The 14,785-nt window shown below is 39.1% G+C and overlaps 1 long non-coding RNA gene across 2 annotated transcripts; it reads right to left on the bottom strand.

Annotated features, from left to right (window-relative positions):
* Window positions 1-6,136: 6,136 nt before the first annotated feature.
* LOC103000495 (uncharacterized) lies at window positions 6,137-14,420 on the bottom strand. 2 transcript variants are annotated; one of them, XR_009009742.1, is made up of 4 exons: window positions 14,184-14,420; window positions 7,759-7,818; window positions 7,448-7,536; window positions 6,137-6,874 (listed from the first exon to the last, which is right to left on the bottom strand). It is a non-coding gene; the product is annotated as an uncharacterized LOC103000495 (long non-coding RNA). The 2 variants fall into 2 exon arrangements; XR_009009743.1 differs by having other exon boundaries at window positions 6,137-6,812.
* Between the last annotated feature and the right edge of the window lie 365 nt (window positions 14,421-14,785).

Raw genomic sequence — 14,785 nt, 5'->3', positions numbered from 1 at the left:
TCCTGTTGCGGAGCACAGGCTCCAGACGCGCAGGCTCAGTAATCGTGGCTCACAGGCCCAGCTACTCTGCAGCACGTGGGATCCTCCCAGACCAGGGCTCGAACCCACGTCCCCTGCATTGGCAGGCAGACTCTCAACCACTGCGCCACCAGGGAAGCCCCATGTATTTCTTACAGATTTTTTCCTGTAATTGATATCTAGTCTCATAGCATTGTAGTCGGAAAAGATACTTGATATGATTTCAATTTTCTTAAATTTACCAAGGCTTGATTTGTGACCCAAGATATGATCTATCCTGGAGAATGTTCCATGAGCACTTGAGAAGAAAATGTATTCTGTTGTTGCAAAAAGCACAAGTTTTAATCATTATAACTCTTGCTCTTAAAACTGTTATTTTTCTTTCCTTCATCATACTTCCTTTATAACTGCACTGTCCAATATAGTAGTCACCAACCACCTATAGCTATAAGCCCTTGGAATATGGCTAGTCCATACTAAGATATGCTGTAAGTATAAAGTACACTTCAGAATTCAAAGACTTAAAAATTATTGGTTTGAGTGTGAACTGATGTCATCTTTTGAAGTATAAATTGGCAGTACCTATCAAAATTTAACTATGAATACCCTTGCCCAGAAATTCTGCTTCCAAATCTACCTTAGAGAGATACACAAATAAGTAAGCATATATTCATTAGAATACTTACTGCAACATTTATTAAGCAAGATTGTAATGAAAAAATGGAGATTCATGAAGTATTCATCAATAGGTGTCATTGGGGGACAATATAAAATCTCTGAAATTAGGTGTTAAGCTTTCATTCTCTAATATAGTTTGTGAAAAGCTTAAGAAACATAACCAATAGTTTTTTGAACACAGTTGATAAAAATAGAAGAATCAACTCTTCTTGGGTATGCTTGTACCTTTCCTTTTACAAAAAACCCTCTTTGTGCAAACATGCCTATTTTGAGTAAACCCCATTATAGAATGTACAACCATGAATTGTGAAGACCAGAATCTGAAGAGAAGAGGATGTATAAAATTAAGTTATCCCAAGCAAATTAGACTCTATTTTCTGTCCTATTTACTTGGAATAACTTAATCTTATACATATAAATTCTGACGTTTTCATTTTTTCTCTAACTGAGCTTTGTTGATTTCTGCAGCCAGCCTATTGTAGAAATAAGTCTATTAAGTTTGTTACTTAATACTAAGCTTAATAATTGACTATAGGGGCTTCCCTGGTGGCGCAGTGGTTGAGAGTCTGCCTGCTAATGCAGGGGACACGGGTTCGCGCCTTGGTCTGGGAAAACCCCACATGCCGCGGAGCAACTAGGCCCGTGAGCCACAACTACTGAGCCTGCGCGTCTGGAGCCTGTGCTCCGCAGCAAGAGAGGCCGCGATAGTGAGGGGCCCGCGCACCACGATGAAGAGTGGCCCCCGCTTGCCGCAACTAGAGAAAGCCCTCGCACAGAAACGAAGACCCAACATAGTAATCAATCAATCAATCAATCAAACTTTAAAAAAAAATTGCCTATAAATTTTTTCTATTTCCTGAGAAAATGAAAAAAGATATATATAGTTAGGGTTTTCATTTCTGCTTATTAGTTTATTGAAGAACTTCACCAAACATTTGTGAGTTTAACAGTCTGGGTGTTTGAAATTTACAATCATCTTAAAGAAATAAAGATTCCAGAGACAAATTTAAAGTACACGAAGGAAAAAGAAAAGGGTTTGAGATGAGAGTACAAAGAAACATTGGCTTAGCGATACAAATTCCCAGAATTAGGCAGTGATCAGTAATAGGGAAATTGGGATATAAAATTATCCTGCCAAAGTACAGGGATTGTCTCTTTGTTTTCCATTTGGAAACTTCTGTATAATGTCATTGTGGCAGATAAATATTTCTGGTTCCATTTTAAGATGATAAACTAAATACACACTAAAGAATCTTCCCTTCTACATCAAGACCTTCAGAATGAAAAGGAAAGTATTTAAAGGAAATCTATAACCATGCTTAAATTCAGTAGGTGGAAACTCAATAGACCCAGATCTGTATACAATTCTTGGACAGAGACAACATATAGAATGATACTGATTAAAAAAATCAACCCCCTAAATGTATATTTAAAACCATATATAGGAACTACCCTGGTTGTGCAGTGGTTAAGAATCTGCCTGCCGGGGGCTTCCCTGGTAGCGCAGTGGTTGAGAATCTGCCTGCCAATGCAGGGGACACGGGTTCGAGCCCTGGTCTGGGAAGATCCTACATGCCACGGAGCAACTAGGCCCGTGAGCCACAACTACTGAGCCTGCACGTCTGGAGCCTGTGCTCCGCAACAAGAGAGGCCGCGATAGTGAGAGGCCCGCGCATCGTGATGAAGAGTGGCCCCCACTTGCCGCAACTAGAGAAAGCCCTCGCACAGAAACGAAGACCCAACACAGCCAAAAATAAATAATAAATATATAATAAATAAATTAAAAAAAAAAAAAAAGAATCTGCCTGCCAATGCAGGGGACATGGGTTTTATCCCTGGTCTAGGAAGATCCCACATGCCGTGGAGCAACTAAGCCCATGCACCACAATTACTGAGCCTGCCCTCTAGAGCCCGTGAGCCACAACTACTGAGCCTGCATGCTGCAACTGCTGAAGCCCGTGTGCCTAGAACCCATGCTCTGCAACAAGAGAAGCCACCGCAATGAGAAGCCTGCACGCTGCAATGAAGAATAGCCCCTGCTCACTGCAACTAGAGAAAACCCACACACAGCAACAAAAATGCAACACAGCCAAAAAAAAAAAAAGCCACATATATAATACTACTGAAACACAAAAATGGTAGTTCTAAAAGTGCTTCAGGGATTCCCTAGTGGCGCAGTGGTTAAGAATCCGCCTGCCGGGCTTCCCTGGTGGCGCAGTGGTTGAGAATCTGCCTGCCAATGCAGGGGACACGGGTTCGAGCCCTGGTCTGGGAAGATCCCACATGCCACGGAGCAACTGGGCCCGTGAGCCACAATTACTGAGCCTGCGCGTCTGGAGCCTGTGCTCCGCAACAAGAGAGGCCGCGATGGTGAGAGGCCCGCGCACCGCGATGAGGAGTGGTCCCCACTTGCCGCAACTAGAGAAAGCCCTCGCACAGAAACGAAGACTCAACACAGTCATAAATAAATAAATAAATAAATAAGAACGTGAATTAAAAAAAAAAAAAAAAAAAAAAAAGAATCCGCCTGCCAATGCAGGGGACACGGGTTCGAGCCCTGGTCCAGGAAGATTCAGCATGCCTGAGAGCAACTAAGCCCGTGCGCCACAACTACTGAGCCTGCGCTCTAGAGCCCACGAACCACAACTACTGAGACTGTGTGTCACAACTACTGCAGCCCGCATGCCTACAGCCCATGCTCCGCAATAAGACAAGCCACCGCGATGAGAAGCCTGCGCACTGCAACGAAGAGTAGCCCCTGCTCGCCACAACTAGGAAAAAGCCCACATGCAGCAACAAAGACCCAACGCAGCCAAAAATAAATAAATAAATAAAATTTAACATTTTTATAAATAAATAAATAAATAAAAATGCTTCAAATTTAGTGCAGAAAGAAATCCTAGGGTAATTGTCAGGGTAATTCCATTCCTACACTACAGTCAGATTCACAACCAGAAAATCTAGGGAGTCAGAAAAAAGATTTCATCTTGAAAAATTCTTGTAGAGTCAAGAAGCACCAAACATCTGAAGAAAATAAACATTTTGAGAAAGAGATGATAAACACAACAAGGAAATATTTTAAGAAAACAGACAAGATACAGAAAATAAGCATAAGTAACATATTCAAAGAGACATTAGGGAATATTAAATTAATTAAAAACCCCATAGGTCATAAAAATGAAATTTTTCCTAGTCAGAACAGGAAAAAAACTCAAAATAATAACTGAAGTGCAGAATGGACACCTTGGAAGAAAAAATTCTTGACCTGGGAGACATAAATAAGTAATTCTCCCAAAATACATTACATGGAGAGATTAAGAAAAAAAGATTGAGCATATAAAAATAAAGGTGAGAGTTATGAAGGATACATATGAAGAAATTTCAACATCCATCTAATAGGAGTCATAGAAATATTAAATGAGAAAATAAAGGACAAGCAATAACAGTTATAATGAGAACAACAGATGGGAAATTTCCAGAATTTAGCTAAAACATGAATTCTTATTTAGCCTTCAGAGCAAGAAAACAGATTATACTCAAAGGAAATAGAATCATGTTGATATCAGATTTCTCATCACCAACATTAGCAAGAAGAAAGTTTAGGAAAAAATATTGTTGTAACCTTGAGTATACAGATTTCTTAGACATGACATCAAAAGCACAATTAATAATACTACAAATTGATAAGTTGGACCTTATAGAAATAAAACTTGTAGTTATTCAAAAGACATTATTAAAAGATAGAAAAGATAAGCCACAGGTTGGAAGAAAATAATTGCACATCATATACCCAATAATAAACTTGTATCCAGAACATAAAGAACTCTCATAGCTCGATTTTTAAAAAGTAATTAAAAAGGGGCAAAAAGATTTTAACAGAAACTTCCCCAAAGAAGATTTACAAATGGAAAATAAGCACCTGAAAACATGTTCAACATTATTAGTCAGAGAAATGCAAACCACAGCTAGGTACCAATGTACGCTGATGAGAGCAGCTAAAATAAAAAGACTTGACAATGCTGGGAAGGATGAAGAAAAACTAGAAATCTCATACATTGTTTAAATGCAAAATAGTACCACCATTTGGAAAACAATTTGGAAAACATTGTTTATAAACAATGTTTATAAACTTAAACATAAAAATTCCCCATGACCTAGAGATCCCACTCCTAGATATTTACTTGAATGAAATTAAAACCTATGTTTGCACAAAAAGCTGTACATGGTTGTTTATAGTGGCTTTATATGTAACTACCCCAAACTGGAAGTAACCCAAGTATCCCTCAACCGGCTAATGGACAAAAAAGTCATGGTACATCCATGCGATGAAATACTATGTAGCAATAAAAAGGAACAACTGCTTACATATGCTAAGATATGGATGAATCTCAAATGTATTATGCCAAGAGAAAGAGTGAGACTTAATTAGTTACCTACGGTGTGAATCCACTGACATTTTCTGAAAAGACAAAACTATAGAGACAAGTGAGAGAACACAGCAGAGGAGGAGTTGATTGCAAAGGGGCACAGGGAAATTTTTGCTGTGATGAAAGAGCTCTATATATTGATTTTGGTGATGGTTACACAACTGTATGCCCTTATCAACACTTGTAGAACTATACACTAAAAAGGAAATTTTACTGTATTATAACTTAATACAAAATTTTTAAAAAGGAAAAGTAATAAAATTTTCAGAAGAAAACTTTATTACTTTATTACAATATCTTCATGATATTGGAGTAAGTTGTTCTCCTAAATAAGACACAAAAACCACTAACTTGAAAAGAAATAAACACAAATCTCAACAATATGAAGATTAAGAATTTCTGTTTGTTAAAAGACGCTATTAAGAGAGTGGAAAGACATCCCTCAGAGTGGGAAAAGATATTTGCAATTCACGTGTCTATGGAGGACTCACACCTGGGATACATAAAGGACTCCTGCAATTCAATAAGAAAAAGATTAAAAACTTAGAAAAAAAAAGGGCAAAGGACTTGAACAAGCACTTCACAAAGGACAATTTTCAAATGACCAATGAACATTTGAAAATTGCTCAACTTCGTTTGTCATCAAGGAAATGAAAACTAACTCCATAGTACAACAACACACCTACCAGAATAGCTAAAACAAAAAACACCTGACAATGGCAACTGTTGGTGAGGATGTGGAGCAAAGAGGTCTTTCGTGCTTGGTGGAGTGTAATTAATATACCAAAAGACATGTACAAAGTACTTATGATGGCACCATTCATAATAGTCCCAAACTGAAAGTCACCAACAGTAAATGGATAAATTTAATTTGGGTGGTATATTCGCCCAATGGAACACTATATAGCAAAGAGAATGGAAGAACCACACTACGTTAAACAATATTATGGATGTACATCACAAACAATATATAAGACAAAAAATCCAAACACAAAAGATTATACACTTTATGATTTATTTATATACATTTCCAAAGCAAGCAAACTATATTGTTAGATGTCCAGATATTGTTTACATGATAAAGAATGGTAACTGAATGCATGTACAAATGGGGCTTTTGGGATGTTGGTAATATTCTTTTCTTGATCTGAATGACAATTAGTTGAGTGTGTTCATCCTATGAAATGTATGGAACTGAACAATGTGACTGTGTACTGTGTATACTTTTTTGTATGCATTTACACTTCAAAACAAAGTTCAGTGTCTTAAAAAAAATCTGCTCATGAAACTAGAGAAATAATTTTAAGTAGCCTAAACATTTAGGAGGGGAGGCTGGGACTATTTCAGTCTGAAAGCATCCTTTCTCTTCTCCAATTTTAATTTCAGTGCATTCTCCTCTCCTAGGTTGAGCAGCAGCTAAAGTCACCAGTCCAGCAGGTCCTTGGCAGAACAAGTAAGGCTTCAGGCCCTGCAGGAATCTTCATAGAGAAAGTAGATGCAAGTCTGTCACTTCTCTGTGTCAAATGAGAGTTTATTTTCAGAGAGTTCCAAGGCAAAGATTAAGTATAATGTATTCTAGAGGCTTGGCTTTCCAGTAACTGTGACCCCAGGGGTAAAAGGAGAGCCCTTCTCTTCATATGGCTTGTCTCTCAGGCTTCCAAAGATCTGAAGAAGAGTGTTGCTGGTAGGCTTTTCCAGAAGCAGATATTGAGACAGAGTTGAGGTGCAAAATATTTATTAGGAATTAATACCTTTGAAAGGAAGCAGAGGGTCAGGGGTGTGGGAGAACAGGATGGAATAAAGGAAGAAGTTGAACTGTGATGCAGGCACCCAAAAGTCTCAGGCATCTTGGTAGGTAAGGCTTGAACAATTATTGACCATCAGAGTATCGTAATAATAAATTGTTCCTACAATGTCTTTGTAATTCATAGGAAGGAAAGTGAATTACAGAAACCACAGAGGTCACAATAAATTTATTGGGGAAAAAAAGTACTTCACACCATCAGATCTGTAATTCAAAGCAAGAACTGCCTCATTCATTTTTCTATACTCAAAACCGTATTGATGCTCAAAATATCTGTGAGTCAATGAAAATTTCAAATTAACAATAGAATGTGATGGAAATAAGAAATTTCAGCTGGTCTCCCAGTAGGAGACAATTATGTATTGATCCATCCATCTTGACTGATTAATCAGTAACAGATTTTGAAATGGGTGATGGGCTTTGGAAAAGTTGGCTTCAGGAAGGGCCTAAAATGACATGGGTCAGTTCAGTTAACTCATCTCAGATAGATACATCTCAGAGAGAAGTGATGAAGACTTACCTTTAAGCACTTATATCCAGATTTCCATGGGAGTACTGTGACAGTTGGAACTGTACTGTTGGCTGGAGCGGGTTGACAGACACAGGTTCCTATATAGATTATAAAAAGAAGTAAATGACACTGAGAGTTTGTGATGTGAGCAAATGGGATAGATAGCTTTGCAGAAGGGTTGATAAATAAACTGTAGGAAGAGGTTGGAGAGTGAAATGGGGTGAGGAGGAGAGACTGATAGGGAAAAATTAGAAGAAGGGGTTAGTAAATGAAAAAATAACAAATATTATTAAATGGGTGTATTGCTTTTGGACACTCACCTAAACTTTCTTTGGCACTCTACTCTCATCAAGACCACTGAGTATCCTCACAGCAAACACCTATTAAGAGAACAGCAGAGACTATATAAATGGGATAAAATACAGTTCATTCTTTCCTCCTGATGCCACTTTGCTTTTGTCTTCCTAGATTCCAAGATGGCTGACAATGGTGTATTTGATGCTATGACACCTACCATACTGGAGATGAACAAAGATCCCATAAACTTCTACATAGGGCCACCACTGTGGTGTGTTACCTTTGTTTATATGTCAGTTGTGTGTGTGTAGTGCAAATAACCTGGCTTGATCTGGTCAAAGACTTCCAGTGCCACGGGAATATCTCTAAAACCTGTGTAGCAGAGTGTTATGAGAATCATTTCACTAGACCTGTCCTAGGAGTTTGGTATTTGGTTGGCTTTGCCTTTTCCTCCATCTCTTTTGGGATGGAGTTTTTTGTTTCGCAGACTGTGCATAAGGAAACCAAGGTGCTTAAGAAGCAGTCTTTAAAAGAGAGCTCCAGCAGCACTGACGACAAAGCAGACCATGTTAATATAAAAGAAGACAAAATTTTTTACTTATCTAGGGAAAAGCCCCTGCTAGCAATGTACCTTTGTCTACATTTTTGTACAGTTTTCTGTACAGGTGATATTCTTGGTCATTCTTATTCACTATCACCTACCACTGATTAAAAATTCCATTTGGTGCAGTACCCATATGTGTCATGGACCTTATACATGCATGGTGATGGGGACACAGGAAAAGATAATGTCCATCATATTTCTGGCTAGTCTCAGTGGTTATGACTTTCTGTATTATGCTCTTCCTATACACCATTAATGCATATGTAACTCTGTCTAAGAAACACAGAGTCTCTATCAAATCCTGACCCTAGCCCTGATGATCATCACTGCTTATGAAATATGGAATGCATGCCAAAGAGGCCTAGAGTGGTCTTAAATTGAAGCAATACATTTTTTATCCTTATTTCATGTTCCCAGAATATGGGAACATAGATAATTTACACCTTAGAAAGATAAAACTTGGAATATGATAAGCCTGTTTTCTTCTCATATGGGTAAACACTTTATTTCCTAAAGAAAAAATTGAAATAGCTTTCAAAATATTTCTAAGGAATCTGAGGGCGTTTCACCCTACCAGTTTTGTCATCCCAGCATAATGAAATTTTAAGGTCTATTCTTTTCCATTTAATTGATTGGTAATTTAAGATTAACATTGAGAGAATTTACATAATGAGAATTATAGAGGGAGGGGCACAGTGGAAAATTACAGATAATCAAACATTATAGCTTCTTTAGTGTATTAGTATAGTAGCTGCTACCACTTACATCGTTCTTAAAATAATACCTTCTAAAGTTTCCTTAATACTTACTTAAGTGAACCTCAATGCAGATGTTTCAAAGAAGGTTAATTCCAAATACTTTGTATAAGTAGAGAAGATAAATGAATTAGAAAAATTGGAAATAGTATGTTCTTAGAGCTTCAAAGGAAATGATTGAGTTTCAGATATGCATTGAGAATAGGGAAATAAAAAAGCAAAAGTAGCATATGTTTCTGTACTTGAACTATATCTATTTCCCTTGGCACTTTTTAAAATTATTATCATCTTAGTTTCAGCAAGTTAAACTAATATATGTAGAAGTGATTACAATTTGAGAAGCAAATTCTTTATAGAATGATTGAAGATTCTACATTGGTGAAAGACTTGAAATACAGTCACAGCTGCTATTAGTGGGGTATGAATACATTTGGGGGCCAGGGAAGTATATCAATATTCAAAGGGCAACAGAAGTGGTTCCTTATGAACAAAGGTGGCTCATCACAAAATAAACAGCAACTTAGAACATGAGATTAGAAGATATTGTATGGATATATGTACTTATAGAGTCAGGCATTGACAAGTAGCACTTGAATGGCAGCCTGAGAATCCCTTTTAACATATGGGGTTGTTTTGAACTCTATCCAGAGTCAACAAAGTGAATTGGTGGATTAACTTCTGGTGATTGGTGTGCCCCTCCTCTTAAACTCCTCCTCTCATGCTAGCTATGGATTATGCTTTAAATGATCCCAGATGTTGTGACCGAGCAGGACCCTATGAGGCCTTCCCAGAATAGATCCCCCGCCCATGTCCTCTGCCTGTCTTTTCTTTGTAGCAAAACTTTAGTCAAGGAATAAATTTAATCAGAGAAGTGAGAAAATGCAGGAAGAAAGGAAATCAGTCAAACAAGCCGAAAATAGTAATACTTTAGCCATTCAACGAAGTCAAGGACCTTTAATTCTACCTTAAGTACTATAGATAACATTCTGAGCCATGTCCTTTGAGCTGTTTTGCAGATACTGAAACCCCTACCGGGTGGAAGAAGTTAACTGTATTCTGCCCACAAGCACATAGACCCCAGACCAGTTGGAACCAGAAGGTTGATGACACTGATTCCCAATTACCTCACCATCAACCAATCAGAAGACTGTCCATGAGCTGATCAGGCCCTGCTCCTTGAACCATTACTATAAAACTCCTCATTACCCCCTCCAGGGTGGGACACCCTGAGGTGCATTAGCCCACTGTGGCCCCCTTTGCCTGGCAAGGCAATAAAGCTATTCCTTTCTACTTCACCCAAAACTCTTTCCCAAAATTCAATTCGGTGTCAGTGCACAGAAGCCAGATTTCGGCATCAATGTCTATAATTTGTGACATAACAATACAAGACACAAACTAAATGATCTTCATTGCCTGTTTTGGAAATATCTAAATCATATCTTCTCCATAGAAATTAAATAACTATCATGTTATGAACTTGCCATGTGTAGGTAAATTCTCCTCAGGTCTAATATCTGTCCAATTTTCTCCATCATCACTCTCACTCCTATTACATGATCATATCTCACTCAGGTGTTGCCTAATGTTATATTATATTATTATATCTCACAATATTAGTTGCCTAATATCAACTCCCTCCCATTCTCCACACTGTGGCCACAGGCTTTCTGTGGCAAACTTTGTTTTTCCACTTCCATACTTTGATTCCTCATTTTTCTAAGAAAAAGCTTAAACTCTTTTAACACTATTTACAAAATCCTACTTTCCTAAGTCCCTGTTTAGCAATCTAATCTAATTTTATTGAAGTATAGTTGATTTCAATGTTGTGTTAGTTTCTGCTGTGCAGCAAAGTGATTCAGTTATACATATACATATTCTTTCGTGTGTGTGTTTTTAATAGGCTTTTTTAAAAGATAACTTTAGACTTATAAAAAAAATTGTGAAAATAGTAGAGTTCTCATATACCCTTGACCCAGCTTCTTCTAATGTTAATATCTTACATAACCATAAAATATTCATCAAAAGTAAGAAATTATGGTATATAACATGGTACTTAACAGCGTTAGTACAATACTATTAAATGAATACAGCACTTATTCCAATTTCACCAGATTTTCCATCGTTTGTCTGCTTCAGGATCCAATCTGAGATTGCACATTGGATGCAGTTTTGTCCTATCTCCTTAGTTTCTTCCAACCTATAACAATTCCTCAGTTCTTCCTTGTCTTTATGACTTGACACTTTTGAAGTGTGCTTGTCAGTTATTTTGTAGACTGTGCCTCAGTGTGGGCTTCTCTGATGATTTCTCATTATGAGATCAGGACGATGTTCTGTTGGGAAGGATGCCAAAGCTGATGTGCACTTCTCAGTGCACCATATCAAGGAGTACTTGATGTAGGTATATATTACTTGGTGATATTAACCTTGACTGCTCTGCTAAGGTCTTGATAGGCTTTTTATCATAATTTTTATAGGTGAAGAAAGAGTCTTAATGAGAAAAACAAGTTAGATTACATAGCCTAAATTCAGGGTCTGAGTCCAAACTTCACAGACTTTCCAAAATTCACCACATTTTTTCTCTTTAGTGGAACTATAGTGAAACTCCATCTTTTTTTCTTTTTTTCATTGTACTTCTCTGCTAAGATCCCTAGGTGAGGAGAACAAACTAAAACTGTTGCCCATTATGTATTTCTATGTTCTTTCAGAGCTCTAGAAAAAAATGTGAATATAATTCAAATAAAAATGTTAGAAAATTAAAATTGCGGTCTCCCCATGAGAAAGGGTATTTAAAAACATCAGTCGTCCTACCCTTTCTCCTGAGCCAGATACATGTTTTCTGAAGATCCTGGATAAATGTAATTTTGCATATAGGGCAGCAAAAAAAAAAAATTCTGTGAATGTAGATACTAATATTTTTATCCTGGAGAGATCTGAATATAGTCAGGCTGATAAACAAAATTAAACAGTTTTGAAGGAAATTTTCTCCAGAAAGTCATTAATAATAACCTTGAGAAAATGACTATGTTAGGCTCAAAAGCTGGAAAAATGAGAATAGATTCCACCCCCCCATTTCTATCTCACCCCCATTTCTCTCCCCATCAGTTCTATGCCAGAGATAATCACTGTACACATCCTTAGAAATGTATCACACAAAATAGACTTCATATTCTGTTAAAATAAGTCTAGTCAGTGACATTAAAATGTTATCCAAAAAGTTAACTAAACATTTTCTATAGGAAATATAAAATTGTTTTCAATTTATATCTGTTTTTTATATTTATCCATAGCCAGAAAATAGTTCTTGCATTAGGATAAATTAATGAGTCTATTAAGAGTATACCATCACACACTATGCTCCCAGGTTTTTCTCTCATTTGTACAGAACTACCCATGAATCATTGTTATTCCATTCTTTATGGAAAAAAAAAAACTGAATAATCTCTCTTTAGAGTGTCCTGATGGAGAGTACTTGAAACTACAGAAGATATCAGAGAGAGTGTGGACAGTTCATTCTTTTTTTTTTTTTTTTTAATAAATTTATTTATTTACTTAATTTTGGCTGCCTTTGGTCTTCGTTGTTGTGCGTGGGCTTTCTCTAGTCGTGGCGAATGGGGGTTACTCTTCGTTGCGGTGCGCAGGCTTCTTGTTGCAGTGGCTTCTCTCTTTGTGGAGCACAGGCTCTAGGAGCGTGGGCTTCAGTAGTTGTGGCATGTGGGCTCAGTATTTGTGGCTCACGGGCTCTAGAGCACAGGCTCAGTAGTTTTGGCTCACGGGCTTAGTTGCTCTGCAGCATGTGGGATCTTCCTGGACCAGGGCTCGAACCCGTTCCCCTGCATTGACAGGTGATTCTTAACCACTGAGCCACCAGGGAAGCCCGACAGTTCATTCTTTAAGCCACAAATATTTTTCAAGTTAATATACCAGAGTGATCATGACCACTGAGGCCAGACTACCTGGGTTCAAATCCTGACTTTTCAATATACTTGTTGTGTGGCCTTAATTAAATTATTTAATCTTTCTATGCTATGGTTTCCTCATTTGTAAAATAGAGATAACAATGGTATCTATCTCATCTGTAAGATGGGTATAACAACAGTAACAATCTCAAGTGTTGTAATGAAAATTAAATGAGGAAATAATTGTAAAGCACAAATACAGTTTGTGTAGAACAGTTACACACAGAGTTTGCCTACGACACTTGATTATTCCTATTGTCCTTTCATAATTATTAAAAGGGCCTTCCTTTCAGCCTAAAAAGAGTCCCAGTTTGGAATATAAATTACATAGTCATCCTAGTTACAAAGCACATAGTAAATGCTATAAAACCATTAGTTATTATCATAACTTTGTTCTAAGCATTTGGAATACAGCAATAAGCAACAGCAACAAACTGTAACCTCTGTCCTTGTGGAATTTGTATCCTAGCTAGGAGAGATAACCAATAATCAAAATCAATTAGTAAAATATATATTATATTAGATGGTGATAAATATTATATAGAGTACAGATTGAGGAGCTTCAAGATGGTGGAAGAGTAAGACGTGGAGATCACCTTCCTCCCCACAAATACATCAGAAATACATCTACACGTGGAACAGCTCCTACAGAACACTTACTGAACACTGGCAGAAGACCTCAGACCTCCCAAAAGGCAAGAAACTCCCCACATACCTGGGTAGGGCAAAAGAAAAAAGAAACAACAGAGACAAAAGAATAGGGACGGGACCTGCAACCGTGGGAGGGAGCTGTGAAGGAGGAAAGGTTTCCACACACTAGGAAGCCCCTTCGTGGGCAGAGACTGCGGGTGGCGGAGGGAGGGGAAGCTTCGGAGCCACGGAGGAGAGTGCAGCCACAGGGGTGCGGAGGGCAAAGCGGAGAGATTCCCGCACGGAGGCTCGGCGCCGAGCAGCACTCACCAGCCCGAGAGGCTTGTCTGCTCAGCCGCCGGGGCGGGCGGGGCTGGGAGCTGAGGCTCGGGCTTCGGTCGGATCCCAGGGAGAGGACTGGGGTTGGCGGCATGAACACAGCCTGAAGGGGCTAGTGCGCCACGGCTAGCCGGGAGGGAGTCCGGGAAAAAGTCTGGACCTACCAGAGAGGCAAGAGACCATTGTTTCCGGGTGCGCGAGGAGAGGGAATGCAGAGCACCGCCTAAACGAGCTCCAGAGAAGGGCGCGAGCCGTGGCTAACAGCGGGGACCCCAGAGACGGGCAGGAGACACTAAGGCTGCTGCTGCCGCCACCAAGAAGCCTGTGTGCGAGCACAGGTCACTCTCCACACCGCCCCTCCCGGGAGCCTGTGCAGCCCGCCACTGCCAGCGTCCCGTGATCCAGGGACAACTTCCTGGGAGAACACACGGCGCGCCTCAGGCTGCTGCAACGTCACGACGCCTCGGCCGCCGCAGGCTCGCCCCGCCTCCTCCGTACCCCTCCCTCCCCCGGCCTGAGTGAGCCAGAGCCCCCGAAGCAGCTGCTCCTTTAACCCCGTCCTGTCTGGGCGGGGAACAGACGCCCTCAGGCGACCTACACGCAGAGGCAGGTACAAATCCAAGGCTAAACCCCTGGAGCTGTACGAACAAAGAAGAGAAAGGGAAATTTCTCCCAGCAGCCTCAGGAGCAGCGGATTAAAGCTCCACAAACAATTTGATGTACCTGCATCTGTGGAATACCTGAATACACAACGAATCATCCCAAA

Source organism: Balaenoptera acutorostrata, chromosome 11 (genome assembly GCF_949987535.1).
Source record: "Balaenoptera acutorostrata chromosome 11, mBalAcu1.1, whole genome shotgun sequence".
NCBI classification, from domain to species: Eukaryota; Metazoa; Chordata; class Mammalia; order Artiodactyla; family Balaenopteridae; genus Balaenoptera; species Balaenoptera acutorostrata.
This window is presented reverse-complemented; position numbering and strand designations above follow the sequence as displayed.